Raw genomic sequence first — 14,706 nt, forward strand, 5'->3', positions numbered from 1 at the left:
CTTCCTCCTTCCCTTGCACGGAGAGGGCCGGCACCTGCTTGATAGTTGCCTTTTCCAGAGGGCTTCTCGAGTGGCTGGCTCTGTCCGGGGTCCTGTTTACCTCCATTCTAACATCTAATCGCATTATACTCATTTATTGCTATTATCATTACCACATTACCTTCCAGGCAGGAAACTTGCGCTGCCATGGGTAAGGCGAAGTCAGTCTGTCCTTCTCTGACTTCAAAGCTTCCCACCGCCCCTTGTACTTTATTACTTCTACGCACAACATATTAAAGGCGCCTTTCAACACCCAAACGGGTTGAATCGGCTTTTGTAATAATAATTTGGCTTTAAGGGGAAACCCGGGAGGCCCCCAGAGGGGAAGTGACAGCCCCAGGACTTGCAGCGTGAAACCAGCCCCTAGTAGGTGGGAAGGGACTGAGGGAGGGGCCACGTGGGTCCCGGCTGAGGGTGGAACCCAGGGACTTTGCTCTAACGACCCTGCCTGGGACATAAGCCCTTCTTCCTTCCTTAAACCACCCTGCCATCAGCCTTGGGATTAGAAGGGCCAAGCAGAAAGACAATTTGCAGGTCTCAGGGTTGGGTCTGGTCTCCCGCAGATAACTAGCTCGGTCCTTATTCCCCGGTGGTCTCACCGCCCCTCACCCCAAGCTCCACCCACTCGGCCAGTACAGGGGTAACTCCGTTTTCCCTCCTGTACCACCTAACCTCGAATATCCGGCACCCTTTCTCTTCCGTTGATAACCTGATTCAGAATGGGAAGGGAATGCATATAGAAGGTTGGCATTGGATCTTATTCTCAACACTCCCTGAAAAGAGGCAGGAGTTATATAATTTCCATCTCCCGTATGAGCAAACTGAGGCCAGAGGGGGAACCCCAGTCTAAAGCTAATAGGGTTATAAAAGACTGTTACTGTGTGACCTTGCACAGGTCTCCTTCTGACTGTTACTGTGTGACCCTGCGCAGACTAGTTAACCTCTCTGATCCTCAGAGTCCTTTCCAGAGAATAATGATAGAGACTTCCTAGGGTTCTAACAAGGGAGGTACAGGATGGTACCTGTAACATTTTTTTTTTAAAGATTTTATTTATTTGAGAGAAAGAGACAGAGACAGTGAGAGAGAGAGCATGAACAAGGAGGAGAGGGAGAAGCAGGCTCCCCAAACATGGGACTCAGTCCCAGGACCCTGAGATCATGACCCGAGCTGAAGGCAGACACTCAACCGACCGAGCCCCCCAGGCGCCCTATATGTGACATTCTTAAACAGCACAGGAGGGCAGGGCAGGAGAGAAGTGTTCCATACGAGAGAGATGTTACTCTATCGATGTTACTACTACCGTTTGGGCCATACCCCAGCTCCTATTCCTGGCAGGCCAGTGACGAAACCCACATTTCTAAGACGACTAGTTCACACACACACACTCGATGCATTTCTTACGTCATCGACAGACCCCCATAAGGTGCTCACCGAAAAGGTTCTCGGGGTATGTCTAGACCAGCTCCGTCTTAGCAATAAAATGACACGAAAATCAACAAATGCTTGGCACTTGCCTCAGAACAAATTTGTTCCAGGATAGGCAGGAACATCGGCTCTGGATTTCTGAATTCCACCTTTGAATGCAACAGGATGATGGTGCAGAGACCCAGAGAAGGCAAGTAATTTGCCAAAGACACACAGCGAGTGGATGGACGGACTTGAATTCGAGGTATGTTGGCCAGGCTCCCAACCGATATATTTTGAGCAGCTAATCCTTGTCGCCATAAGCAGGGGTTGCTGCTGGGATGGGGGATGACCCCCCCAGAAGGGGATGGGACCAGGGTTAGAGACCCTGTGTTTACTCTCTTTGATCTTTTGAATTTTGCATCATGATTTTTTTTTTAAAGTCATCTCTACACCCAACGTGGGGCTTGAACTCAGAACCCTGAGATCAAGAGTCACACGCTCTCCTGACTGAGCCAGCCAGGTGCCCCGACGCACATATTGTTTATAATGAAATTTAAAATAAAGTCACATTTCTTGACTTCTGCGCTTCAGAGAATACCATCAAGAAAGTGAAAGAAAAACCCACAGAAGGGGAGAGCATATTTGCGAATCATAGCTATGGTCAGGGTCTGCTGCTCAGAATAGGTGAAGAAATCTTAAACCTACCCATAAAAACAAAATAACCAATTGTTTTAAATGGGAAAAGGATTTTAACAGACATCTCTCCAAAAAAGATATACCAAAAAGAAAAAAAGATACACACCAAAAACTTGCCCAACATCACTAGTCATTAGGGAAATGCAAATCAAAACCACGATGAGACACCACCTCACCCCTGCCGGTGTGGGCTGAGTTAAAAAGGCAGAAGACAGCAAGTGTTGGTGGGTATGGGGAGAGACTGGAGCTCTCCTGTCCCCACAGGGGGAGTCCACGATGTTGCAGCTGCGGTGGCCGGGCCGGCACTTCTTCCCAAAGTTAAACAGAAGTTAACTTCCCCAAGTCAAACCTCTAGCCCGGCAAGGTGTGTACCCAAGACAAATGGCATCTAGTCCATGGCGAAACGTGCAGAGGCAAACCCACGGCAGCATTATTCCTAAGAGCCGCAAATGAAAACCAGTCCTAACGTCCATCCACCGATGGATAAATGCATACAGCGCGTCCGTCCACACTGGGGAGTATCAGCCGCGAGCAGGGCGAGGCCTCCACGCGCCGCCTCTGGACGGACCTGAGCCCACGACGCGCAGGGAGGGAACCAGACACAGAAGGCCCCACGGGGTGTGAGTCCACGCGTGTGACACGCCCAGACCAGGCTCCTCCATGGACGGGAAGGGGCTTGTGGGGCAGTGTGTGTGGGTGATTGCTAAAGGGGACACGTTTCCTTTAGGGGTGATAAAAATGTCCCAAGATTAGATCATGGTGATGGTTGTACAACTTTTGAGTACACTGAAAACCACTGAATCATAAACTTTAAAGAGTGGATGTTTTGGTACATGGATGACATAAATTTTTAAAAAGCAAAGCAACACCCGTATTCACAGCAGCATTTTCCCCAATAGCTGAAATGTAGACACAGCCCAAATGCCCATCAACAAATGGACAAGGGGCACCTGGGTAGCTCGGTTGGTTGGGCATCTGCCTCCGGCTCAGGTCACGATCTCAGGTTCCTGAGATCAAGCCCCCGGTCGGGCTCTCCGCTCAGCGGGGGTCTACTTCCCCCTCTCCCTCGGCCTCTGTGCTCTTTCTCTCTCTCTGTCGCTCTCTCTCTCTCTCTCTCTCAAATTAATAAATAAAAATCTTAAAAAAAAATCCCACACGAATGGAGAAACACAATTCGGCCTCATTCATACACTGGAATATTACTCGGCCTAAAAAAGGAAGGGACCCTGATCCCTGCCATGGTGTGGAGGGACTCGGAGGACACGGGGCTCAGCAAGAGGAGCCAGACCCAGAAAGACCCATCCCACAGGACCCCACTCCCAGGAGGGCCCCAGAGGAGTCCTGTCTGCACAGACAGAGAGGAGAGGGTGGGAGCTGGGCCTGGGGCAGAGGGTGGGGAGTCCGTGCTTCGTGGGGACAGAGTCTGTGTGGGGGGATGGAAAGTTCTGGAGACAGAAGGTGGGCATGGTGGCATGAGAACATGAATGTGCAATGCCATGGACTTATATACTTATAGACTTATAAAAAAGTAAAAAGAAAAAGAAGTGTCCCTGTAGGAGGCTATGAGGGTGGCCGTGTTCGATCTGGTTCCAAAGTCTGGGAACTTGTGCGGTCCCTGCTGGATGGCACATTCCGTTAGTATCTACGCGTGGTTATTGAGGAATAAAATTTTTTCTTCCAAAAAATTAAAATTAAAGGGGCGCCTGGGTGGCTCAGTCGTTAGGCGTCTGCCTTCGGCTCAGGTCATGATTCCAGGGTCCTGGAATCGAGCCCCACGTCGGGCTCCCTGCTCAGCCGGAAGCCTGCTTCTCCCTCTCCCACTCCCCCTGCTTGTGTTCCCTCGCTTGCTGCCTCTCTCTGTCCAATAAATAAATAAAATATTTTTTAAAAATTAAAATTAAAAAATGGAAAGGTGCCCCAAAATGGTGTGAGGGGAAGGCGTTAGCACTATTTTAAGCAGATGATGGCCCGCCTTCATGCTCCCTTCGTCAGACCCGTGGCTGAGTGAGAACCCTTGAGCAGGGCGTGGAACTGCCCGCTAGGGACCTGGCGTGGGCATCTGGGGAGCACAGATGGAAATAGCGGTGGCAGAATGAAGAATGGGTCTACTTTGAAGGTCAAGTCGAGAAGATCTGATGCTGCATTGGATGTCGGCGGGGGGCAGGGGATGGGAGGCAAAGAACCCCAAGGGCTTCTGGGTTTCACAGGGCGTGTGGCAGGCCGGGACACACGGGTTTGGGAAGACAATGAGCGCGAGGTATGAGCCGTGACCCCGTTTTTCCTCTTCACCATGGAGACGTGTCCATCGGGGGTCTAGAGGCAGTGGACAGATGAATCAGGAGTGTCAGGGAGAGGGTGGGCTTGGTGCTAGGGGCGCGGGGGTTGGTCTTCCCTAGCTTGAAGGCTGCGTGGCACCCCCAAGGGGGCATGGACAGAGAGGGCGTCCCCGGGCACCCTGATGCCAGAGTCCAGCAAAGGGGGCAGAGAAGGAGGCCAGCGGGAGACTAGAAGCGGGTCAGGTCCCAGCCAGCAGTTTCCAGGGAACAGGCCTGGCCACTCACTGCCTAATCCCCGGGGCTCAGGATACAGTTCTGCCGAGCGAGCCGTGCCGCTAAACCCTTGCTTGAAGAATGAGCAATTGTCTTTAAACACACAGACGACAAAAATGGCAAGCATCAGGAACCCTCCCGCAGTCAGCAAGGACAAGTCACAGCCAAGGGGACGTCTTCGTTGGCTTCTTAGATCAAAGCATAGAAGGAGACAGGCGGAGGGTACCCCGAACTCCAGCAAGGTCAGGAGCCGGATGGTGCCCAAGAGGGAGGAGGAGTGTGGGGAGGGCAGCAAACGGAACGGGGTACACATGGCCTGTTCCTGGACCCTCCTTTGTGTGTGTGTGTGTGTGTGTGCGTGCGCATGTAAACATTTATTTTTACTCTTGATCTCAATTATATATAAATAATATATAGACGATTATTTTTTTAAAAGGCTCATGATCTCTTTCTTCCATCTTCAGAACCATCAGCATGATGTTCTTCCAAGATCTCACTGACCCTCCCACCCTCCTCTTGGAATGGACCCCATAAAATATATCAGCCGCTTTTTTAGGGCTGCCGTGATGGGCTCCCCAGACCCGGTAGCCCAGATCTCGGTTCTGGGGCCGGAAGTCCCAAGTCAAGTTGTTGGCGGGGCCATGCTCCCTCCCAAGCCTCCACGTCCTGACCTCTCTCTCCTGGCTTCCAGGAACCACGTAGTCCTGGATGGCTTCCTTGCGCCCTTCCTCCTTGTAGGTCTGCCTCTCCGTGTCCAGATGTCCCCTTCTTATAAAGCCAGCAGTCCTGTTGGATTAGGGAGCCCACCCTCCTCCAGCATCACCTCGCGTTAACGAACCAGATCGTCTTCCATAACCGTCTCTCCAGAGAAGGTCACATTCTAGGGTCCCGGATGGAGGTCGGGACTTGAACGTGACGTGGTGTCTATGAATGCGTGCGCGTGTCCCCATGTGAACACATCTACCTATCCGGCCAGCTATCTACCCATCACCTGTCAGTTTTACCAGTGGCTTGAGCGAGGTGTTGAAGGCGAGCTTATCGGCCGTTTGGGAGTTGCGTTTGGAGGAACAGAGCGATGTCTGAGATTGAGGGGGACCACACACAAAAAACCACCCGCGTGAACACCAAGTTTTCTGGAAGGGCCGTAAAGATTCCGTGCAGGCTCTCAAAAGCCAGCTCGCTGCATGGGGATGGAGGTCCAATCTGGGAGGACGAGAAAGTTCTGGAGAAGGGTGGTGAGCGGGGCCGAGCCCCAGCGTGACACTGTTCAAGGCCACTAATCTGCACACCCAGAAAGGGTTAAAATGGTAATAGCTGTGCAATGTATACTTTACTGCAATTATTTTTTAAGATTTTATTTATTTATTGGACACAGAGAGAGAAAGACCACAAGTAGGCAGAGAGGCAGGCACAGGGTGAGGGGGAAGCAGGCTCCCCAACACAGGGCTCAATCCTAGGACCCTGAGACCATGACCTGGGCCGAAGGCAGAGGCTTAACCCAGTGAGCCACCCAGGTGCCCCAAGGACACTATTTTTTAAATTCACCTTCTAGGGGTGTCTGGATGGGTCAGTGGGTTAAAGCCTCTGCCTTCGGCTCAGGTCATGATCTCAGGGTCCTGGGATCGAGCCCCGCATCGGGCTCTCTGCTCGGAGGGAGCCTGCTTCTCCCTCTCTCTCTGCCTGCCTGTCTGCCTACTTGTGATCTCTGTCTGTCAAATAAATGAATAAAATCTTTTTTTTTTTTTAAGACTGAAAAGAAGGAAAGCAAAGAACATCAGGGTCCAACTCCACAGAGGCCGGCCTTTTTGGTCTGACAAGTAAGGACATTAGGAAAAAAGAAGGGGCACCTTGTTGCCCCCAAGTACAGAGACAAGCCCCCCGCCCCCACGGCCCGCCAGCCCCAGACTCTGAGTCCCGCTGGGGCCGCAGCGCTGAATCTGTGGGCCGGGACGTTGCAGGCCACGGGTGCCCGTGGATCCCAGGATTGTGTGCGGGCACGAGGAAGGCGGGCTGCCGCCGGGAGCCCCCCACCACGCTCCCCTCCGAGGGTGAAGCCGCCTCCTGCCCGGGCTGCTCCCAGGTCCCCGGGCTTCACCCGCTCGCACTCCGGGGCAGAGCTAACATTTAACCAGCAGCCCAGGGTGGTCAAACCAGGTGTGCATGTCTGAAGGCGCTACCTGCTCGGCAGACACAGCTGTCGGAAGCGCCCGGAAGCCTCTCACTAGGACAGCACCCTGTAGCCTCCTAGCCGCCCGCCAGCCCCTGGACCCACGGAGGTCCCACGGGGAGAAGCCTGGCCTCAGTGTGCCTGGGGGGCTAGGGCGCCCCACACAGGCTGTTTAGACTTGGCCCACGAGGTGGAGGAGGGGGGCTTTCCAGGCACCGCTGCGGTCCTGACTGGACTCTGCAGCTCAGGATTCCTATCTGTGCAATGGGCCTTGCGGCCCGCCACTCCCCGAGGATGCCTCCCACTGGCCCCTCTCTCTGCCTGCGGCCTGGATGCCCCCGCACTCCCAGGCTGGACGAGGACCCTGGGGGCTCTCAGAACCTGGACGGGAGCTCCAAAGCCGGGGGGCCGGCTGGCTGGGAGCTCTATGCCTGCCCCTCTCTCCCCAACCTGGCTTCACATTGTAAGAATTTGCTGAGGGCCATGGGTTACATGAGAGAGGCTGATTCCCCCCCTCCCCGGGCTCCCTCCCGGGACAGAGGCTGCCATCTGGGGACATCAATAGGGGTGACACTAGGGGGTGTTCCTGGCATCAAGGGGTTGGGGCAAGGATGCTGCTAGAGCCCCCATATGCCCAGGACGCCCCCCCACCCCGCCCAATGATCAGGCCCCAAATGGCCACACTGCCAATGGGGAGAAAGTCTGGCCTGGGTCTAAGGTCAGTCCTGCGCGCAGCTGAGCGTGGTCCTAGCTTCTCCCTCTCTGCGCCTCTGCAGGGAAGGAAGACTTGCCCCGTGGCCCAGGACAACCCAGGTCTTGAGCCTCCCTCTGCCCCCTACCCACTGTCCTGCGCCCCCAGGCAGCCGGTCTCCACTCAGGGCCTCAGAGATGGTCCCGGGGGATCCGCTTCGCCTGGGGGGACCCCAAAAGGAGCGGGTGGGTCCTGGTCCCGGGGCCGCAGCCCAGCTGGAGGCAGCAAGCAGAGGAGACCAGGCCGGGGGGCGGGACGGGGGCGCTGGGAGAACGCGGCTGCATTTCTGGTCCCGGTTCTTTATTTAAAAATCACCGCAGTTCGCGTAGCCACTCCTCCCTCCGTCCTGCGCCTGCCACGTGGGCCGCCGGCAGCCGCCGCTGTCCCCGACCCTCCCTGGGCTGGGCCAGCGGCAGGCGCTTTGGTTTCACTTTCCAGCAGAAGAAAAGAGAGGCAGAGCGAGGGACGGAGGGCGCACCGGAGGCTCAGTCAGCCACGGGGCCGCTGGCAGCCGCCGCCCCCGCCGCAGCCCGGTCCCAGGCCCCGCCCTCCTCCTGGCCTGGGGATTCTCCTCTCTCCTGGAGTCAAGGTCAAGGGGTCAAGGTCAAGTATGCTACTTGACTGTGGGCGGGGCCAGCCACCTCCTTCCTCTGAGCTCCTTTTGGCAAGCCCACCCCCCGTGAGCCAGGCTGAGAGTCCCTCCGCAGGCTGACATCAAGGACAGTCCCACCGCATTCCCAGTGGGAGCGGGTGGGGCAAGGTGCAGGGCAGAACGGGATGTCGGGTCAGCTGACCTTCCCCGGCAGGGGACCCTTTGGCCCAGAAACCACTAGGAAGTTGGTTCCGTGTGGTCTGAGTCAGGGCCTGGATGTGCGTGTGTCGGTGGGGGACAGGACAGTGTCCCCGAGGCCACCTGCGTGGCATCTCTCTGGCAGACCCAGGCTGGAAGCCCAGCTGCTCCGCCGGCTTTCTGGCACACCTGCCCCACTCTGGGACTCGGTGTTTTCATCTGTGAAATGGGCGTGGCCTTGTTCCTTGCCCCAAGTGCTCCCCCAGCCCTGGGGCAGCGGTGGGTGGGGGGCGGTGCGCGTCCCTGCTGCCCTTGTGCGGACAGGGGATCCACAGCCTTCCGAGCCTGGCTGAGAGCCACGCCAGGGCAGGACCCCGGGGGCCTTTCCCCTCTCTCCGCAGCACAGGCTCATGGCCTGAAAAGGACCTGCCAGACAGGACTGGGGAGTCATGCGCGGCCTATGTTAATATCGTGGCGCGGGCAACACAGGCAGCGTGTGTGCTGATGGGACAGGGTGGCTCGTTGTTTTTAAGAACAGCTTTATTGAGATATAATTCACTTACTCAACCACGTCAAGTGTCTAGTTCACTAGTTGCTAGTACATTCACTCAACTGTGCGACCACTACCACTACCAATTCTGGAACATTCCATTGCCCCAGCACAAGGCCCTGTCCCCATCTTCAGTCCCACCCTAGCCCCAACCCCCACGAGCCCCCTTCCCGTCCATGGGGGAGCCTGGTCTGGGCGTGTCACACGCATGGACTCACACCCCGTGGGGCCGTCTGTGTCTGGGTCCCTCCCTCCCTGAGCTTCATGGGCTTGGGGTCTGTCCCCAGGGCAGCGTGTGGCGGGGGTGGGGGGGAGGACACACTGTGTGCCTGCTGCTCAGTCGGTGGGCATCTGGCCTGTTTCCACTCTGGGCTCCCGTGAGTCACGCTGCTGTGAACGAGGGTAGGCATTAAGGTGCCACCGCAGGTTCTGGCCAGTGTGTCCACCTGCAGTAAGTGATGCTTGGGGACCTTGTGTTTTGGGGGGTAACAAGCATCACCAAGTACAGGGAGAGGAGCGCCTGCGGGGGACTCTGGCACCCAGGCTCTCCAGGTCTCTGCTGGGCTCTGGAACCCCTTCCCCAGCCCCTAGGTTGTGAACCCGGAGCCCCCAGGGCTCCCCGACACTCAAGGGCAGCCCTCAGTGCTGGCTGACAGGGCAGGGGCCGGGCACACTGGGAACACAGGTCTGCAAAGTGGTCCCTTCCCTTTAAAGGGGAGGACCCCTGGGCTGCTGTGGGCAGGGAAGGGAGGGGAGAGGCAGGGAGGGGAAGGAAGATGGGGGAGTCGGAGTCACACAGGGAGTCACTTCCTACTCTTCAGTGTGGGGTGAAGACGGGAGACAGCACACCTAGGGCTTCATTCAAGCATCCCTCCTGACCCTCCCTCCAGGACCCTGGGCCTGGGCCTTGCCAACACACCTCCCAGGTCCTGGGGCCGGGACCCTGCCCCTCTGTGGACCGGCCAGAAATCCAGCCCAGATCTGGGTGTCCCCTTGGGGAATGAGGTCCAGTGTCCCCGTCCAAACCCTTGCTTGCTTTGTAACGGGGGCGACTGTCTTTGGGTTGCTGAGCTGTAAGGGTTCTTTATGCACCCTGGACGCCAGACCGGTCTCCCCCTGTGGCTTGTCTCTTGGTGGGGCCCTTTCATGCACCTGGGTTTTTTGTTTTTTTTTAAAAGATTTTATTTATTTATTTGAGAGAGAGGTAGTGAGAGAGAGCATGAGCGAGGAGAAGGTCAGAGGGAGAAGCGGACTCCCCATGGAGCTGGGAGCCCGATGCGGGACTCGATCCCGGGACTCCGGGATCATAACCTGAGCCGAAAGCAGTTGTCCAACCAACTGAGCCACCCAGGCGTCCCGCACCCGGGTTTTTGATCAGTCCGAGCGCACCTGTGTTTTCATCTCCTATCCTGCTGCAGAGGCCACTGCCAAGTCCAAGAGCACGGAGATGGGGGGGGGGGGGGGGGGAGAATCCAACAATCAGTGATGCTGAAGGTCCCTGGAAGGTCTGGTGGCCCTTGTGGGGGGGTGGAAGGGGAGGAGCAGGCTGCCCTGAGTTGGGGGGATGTCTGTCCTGAGCCTGAAGTTTGAAGAGAAGTTGGGGGTGGAGAGGGGCAATGACAGAGAGAAGCTTCCAGAACAGGGAGCAGCAGGTGCACAGACAGGGAAGGTAGCAAGCGTGAGACATTTGCATTTCCCCTGTACCCCTCCCCTTTCTCCCCTCTCCTCCCCCAACCCCATGACCCCTGGGTAGGCCCTAGGTCTGCACCCTGGGTCCTGGGGCCAGTGGGCACGGGGGTGATTTGACTGTGTTTAGAAACACGGGTCCCTGTGAAAAAATCCAAGCCTGTCCCTGGAAGGAGATGGGGGTCAGGGCAGGGGGATGGCCAGTGCCCCCCGCGTGAGCTTGTACGTGAACGGAGGGGGTGACTGCAGCCACACAGGACGGTTACAGGGGTGAAGGAAGTGGAGGTGGCCTCCCTGAGAAGGCAAATCCTGAGCAGATGCCCACCTATCAGCGAGCAGGAGCTCGGCAGGCGCAGAGGGAACAGAGTGTGCAAAGGCTCAGAGGCAAGCAGAATGGGACATGCGCAGGGAGAGGACAGCCAAGTCAGGTGCGCTTGGTCCTTTGGGGGAAGAGGGGGCCCAGGACGGCTTCTCAGGGGCTAGCCTTTACCTCCACAAGAGGCAGGCCCCCCAGCTAGGGTCTCTGTGGCTCTAAGGGCTGGACCCCAGAACAGGCCATGCGGGGGTCACCATGGGGTCTCCAGGCCAAGGCCTCGCTCTGCCCTTTAGGACCCAGCTCTGTGACGTTCTTTGCAATCTGAGGTCTGCTTCCCCGGGGCTCCCTCTTGAACCTGGACATGTGCTCCTGCATCACCGGTGTGGCCCCAAAAGAGGACAGCCACGGTATGGGCTGGACCCCCGTGCGGGGTAATCTGTGCGTCCTGCTCCGTATGAACTCAGCTTCCTAAACCTGTTTGTCTGAGATTACTGCCTGGCTCGTGGTCGGCAGCTGTCCCTGGCACAAACGACTAGTTTCTTAGCCAGACGCCCAACTGACCTGGCTCCCAGCGCGGCCACCACCCAGTCCTGCACCTAAGACCGGTGGGGGGTTGCAGCATTAATAGGCTTCTGTTTCCCCTGCTGGCCAATGTCCTGTCCTGTTTCCCACTGTGACACTTGAAAGGGTCGGTCGACACAGGGCACAGTGGGGGGGGAGCCGGCCCCCTTCTGAGCCCAGGTCCCTTCCCACGTCCAGGGGAGCGCTGACTGCTCTGCGGGACGCCTGGTAAATATTTTGAGCCCCATCCCGCCTCCCCAGCCCGGCAGATCTCCTGCTGGGGACGCCCTCTGCCAGGCACCCTCGGCGCGGCCCTCCGAGCCCAGGCCTATGCGAGTTCCGCTGCTGGGGTGCGCTCTGCCCGGCCCTCGGGACCCCCTTCACGGTTCCTGTTGCTTTGCCTTTAGCTTCAAGGGCTCTGTGAGCTGTGTTCAGACTCAGGCCGGGCTGCGGGCCCCGCCATAGGGCACCAGGGGACAGAAAAGACAGTGGGTGACAGAGTCAAGAGGAAGCATGGCTCAGGCGAGGGCAGGATGACCGGCGTTTGTCCTGGGGGAGGCGGGACCCTCTGGGGTCAGAGAACTGTGCTGCCCACATTCCGGGCTGTGGCTAGGGTGGAGGGAGAAGGGATTCGGGCTGCCCCAGAGGGTCTGCTCCTTCCGGGGGGAGTGGCTGGCGCCATCTCTGGGCTCCAGGGAGGACCCCCTCCTGCTGGCGGGGGGCGGGGAGGGAATGGGGCCACAGACCCAGGGGGACTGTGATGTGGGTGTCCCAGGGGAAGGGGCAGGGCTGTGGGCCCGAGTCCCTCCCTCACCTGAGGCCCCTGGTTCTCCAAGGGCTGCTCTTCGGCCTCCCTCTGTCCCCTGGGAAGCCCGAGCAGAAACCCGAGACAGCCGGGCCTCTGTTCATGCTGCCGCGGTGGGGCCCAGGCCTCTCCCTCCAGCCCTCCTTCCTCCTCCTCGGTTGTCATGGGGACGGCCGACCAGGCCGGTCCTCCTCTGTGCACCTGGCTGGGCAGCCCCTGGGCTCACACACCTGGGCAGCTCCGGCCCCGAGAGGGGTGGCGCCTGGAGGGCCCTCTATGCTTTCGTTTTGAGGGGGCCCCCTCCCCACCCCACTCCTGCTTGGACCCTGCGTTCTGGGAAACCCTGTGGCAGTTTCCTCTGACCTCTGTTAACCCGGAGTCCGTGGCCCACAGAGAGAGGCCGGCTTCCGCCTCTGACCTGAGGCTTCCTGCCCAGCACATACCTCCGCCCCGAGGGCTGGCTGAGCACACTGCTCTGGACTCCCCACCTTCCAGAAGGTTCCGGGGCCCCTCTGCCCACATCCCTCCTGCCGCACCGGGCCCCAGGCTCCGGCCACCAGAAGTCCACTGGCTGGGGCACAGAGGCCTCTGCCTCTTGGGGCATTGAACTGGGGTGGGGTTTAGAGCTGGATTGTCCTTGGGGCGCTGTGGGGGCGGGGAAGCACCCCTGGCCCCACCCCCTCAACACCAGGAGCTCTCCAGTGCAACCACCACAGAGGTCCCCAGACAGGACTGTGTCCCCTGCGGGGCAAGTCGGCCCCAGGTGAGACCCTGGATTGGGGGTTCCAGCAACCCCCCAGGTCACTGCCTTCCACGGTCATCTGACTGCAGAGGTCCTGGGAGCTGCACACATTTAAAGGCGAACACTGGGGGCGTCTGGAGCACGGGGCTCTTGACCTCCAGAGCTCGAGCCCCATGTGGAGCTTAAACACACACACTGAGTCGGGGAGAGGGGGTGACTCACAGACACCAGGGTCACCTGGGCTGTACCCCCGACCCCTGGGGATTTACTCCGGTGTCTAGTGTGTACAGAGTTCCCCCCACCCCACTGCCGCCACGGGGAATCCTTCTCTGCGGGGCCACCCAGGATGCGGTGGGGGCTGAGTAGCACCCCTGGCCCCCATCCACCACAGGCCAGGAGCCCCCATGGTGACCACCACAGATGTCCCGGACATGGCCCTGCGTCCCCAGGTAAGGCCCAGCGGGCGGACAGCCCGAGCGGACACAGAGCGGAGCAGAGCTGGGCCTGTACTGTGCAGTCCTGGCCACGCGTGGCCCCTGGGCCCCGAGGTGTGACCACGCCGGCCTGAGAGGTGCTGTGAGGACAAAAAACACGCCCGATTCCAAAGGCTCCGTGGAAGAAGAAACACAAAAGAACCTACAAGACCACACCGCTCATCTCTCGTGTCGGTTACAAAATAAAAGCGTGGTAATTTGCTGCTACCGGGGCGAATAAAACATACCATCAGGTTACGTTCCCCGATCGTTCCCTGGCCTAGACGTGGCTGCCGGGAGGTCAGGCTGGGGCTGGCACGGCGTGCTGTGACCTTGCCCGGGTCTGCAGGCCTGTGCCCTGCGGAAAGGGAGCGCGGGCCCACACAGTGCAGGTGGGCTTTCCTGGGAGGGCCAGGGGCCCCAGCGGGCCATCCGGATCCTGCCCTCCGGGGACGCAGGGAGCAGGATGAGAAAGGCTGGTGCAGACGGAGAACCCATCCGCTGCACAAGACTGCGGGGCTCTAACGCCTTCGCTGGTTGGTTGCTTGGACAGAGGGCAGAAAGGGGGGGTGCCCTGGGTCACAGGTGTGTTTGCAGGGGCCCCCGAACGTGGAGGCAGGGGGGCTCCCTTGGGGCTCTCATACTTGATGGTGTCATGATTCTTCAAGAAGAGCCGAGAAACCTCAACGTGGCCACACAAAACGCTCCCTCTCTCCCAAGGGCCACCTTGTGCCCTGACCCCCAGGTCAGGAGACCTCAAAACCACCAGCTCCTACAGGACTCCCGAGAAGCCTTGCCCCCTCGCCGAGGAGTCCCCGCCATCAAGTCTGGCCGGCGGAGAGCCCGGCGTGTGCAGGAGATGGCAGTGGGGAGGAGACCCCGGGAGGCACTGGCCTTGGTCCCCGAGGCTCTCCCAAGCCCCTGGCTTCCCAGGAGCCTGGTCTGGGGCAGACATGGAAGAGAAAGACCCACTCTCTGCAGTCCGGCCCTGCAGCAGCGCGGAGCGGAAGCCTTAGGGTGGCACCCAGACCTTTCTGGGGTCCTGAGCCTGGAGATATCCTGCTTTGGGATTGGCCTCCCCATCGATTCCCAATCTTCCCCGAGCCCTCAGGACCCAGCCACCATGGTCTCTCACTCCTTGAAAATGGCAGCCCGTTACTGGAGGCTCAGCGG

The sequence above is a fragment of the Lontra canadensis genome, unplaced genomic scaffold, assembly GCF_010015895.1.
Source record: "Lontra canadensis isolate GAN:19392208 unplaced genomic scaffold, GSC_riverotter_1.0 scaffold88, whole genome shotgun sequence".
NCBI lineage: Eukaryota > Metazoa > Chordata > Mammalia > Carnivora > Mustelidae > Lontra > Lontra canadensis.